The following is a 1,619-nucleotide window of genomic DNA, read 5'->3' as shown; positions in this document are numbered from 1 at the left end:
ATTTGTCAGACCTTCAGCGCCAGATTGGGACTACTGAGACATCCAGCCTCATGGACTGAGCTACTATGGATTCTCAGCCTCTCCAGTGTGGTGCAGCCATTATTGGACTACTCGGACTCTATCCTGTAAGCTAAGCTGATAAATCTCTATACATATATATATTCATCCTACCGTTTCTGTTCCTTTGGAGAACCCTAACTAATATACCTAATGTCTGGGAAGTGTAATCCCTTGAACTCTTAAACAAATATGCTGATGACTTTACTCTTTGGTTATACTTTCCTTTTGGGTGTTTTAAGACCATACAGTTGGCCCGAATAAATCAATTTATTTTTGCACTTAAGATCATTTGAGGATCTGTTCCTCAGGTGCGACAGACATGGCCTTGGGAGGAGCTCCTGACTCCTTTCTTTTACCATTTCATCTATGTGAAGATAAGTCAAAGGTCCATGTCTAGCTTCACTTGGAAGCATGAATGAGATGTTTCCTCTGAGTTGACCCTCCTCTTTGCAGACTGGACACTGGTTCGTCCATCTCATGGGGTCTCCATGGCCTCCATGAACAAGAGGACAGGTGACTCACCACAGTTACAGGACATTTTGAGAGATGTTCCATAGTCCCCTAGAACTTAGTTGACCTTGAAGGGCAAGGGGCAAAAACCATCCTTTAAGTCCCTCTGACCACACTAGTATAGGCCTCAAAGTATGGCTGTTAAACATCCAGTAAGGTTAGTTCCACCAGTCTGGCACTTTTAATTATCATGTGCTATGTAGATAAGGCTTGGATAAAAAAACAAATATTCTCAGATAAACTTTGACTAGCTATATATTTTGTTCCTTAAACTAGTTGACTAAACTGTGACCTTAGACATTTTAAGATTATGTGTATATTATTTTTGTCTCATCCTTTATATATCATAACAAACCTAAACAGACCTTCATCACTTGCTTAGGCTTTCTCATTTTTTCTATTTTGGAAAATCTCTCCACTCCCATATCCTTTTAGCATCTTTTACATTCTCATTTTCTTTTTTGTTTAAATAATTTTTAGACATAATAGCATTAACAAATAAGCCAGTTGTGGGTTAGAGTGTCAGTGCTCACCAAAGCTCATTGAAAGTATTAACAATAGTGTCCTGTTCAGATCTCAGTGCAGGTCACACAGCTGTGTCCATGAAACTTGGGTTATGTGCTACTAGATGGTCAAGGGTTTGTGCTGGATAGCTTTAGTGTCAACTTGACACACCTGGGTTGAGGGAGCCACAATTGGGGAATTTCTTCTATTGGACCCACCTGTGGCCATGTCTGAGGGGCATCTTCTTGATGAGTGATGTGGGAGGGCCCAGCCCACTGTGGGTGGTGCCACCCCTGGGCAGGTGGGCCTGTGTTGCATAAGAAAGTAGGCTGACCAGGGGCCAGGGGAGCAAGCCAGTAAGCAGCATTCCTCCATGCTCTGTGCTCCAGCTCCTGCCTCCAGGCTCCTGCCCTGAGTTCCTACCTTGGGCTCCCAGATGAACTGTGACGTGGGAGTTGTAAGCTGAATAAACACTTTCCTCCCCAAGTTGGTAGTGGTCAGAGTATTTTGTCACAGCAATGAAGAAACAAACCAGGACAAGGTTC

The sequence above is a fragment of the Nannospalax galili genome, unplaced genomic scaffold, assembly GCF_000622305.1.
Source record: "Nannospalax galili isolate Female #2095 unplaced genomic scaffold, S.galili_v1.0 scaffold1349, whole genome shotgun sequence".
Lineage (NCBI taxonomy): Eukaryota > Metazoa > Chordata > Mammalia > Rodentia > Spalacidae > Nannospalax > Nannospalax galili.
This window is presented reverse-complemented; position numbering follows the sequence as displayed.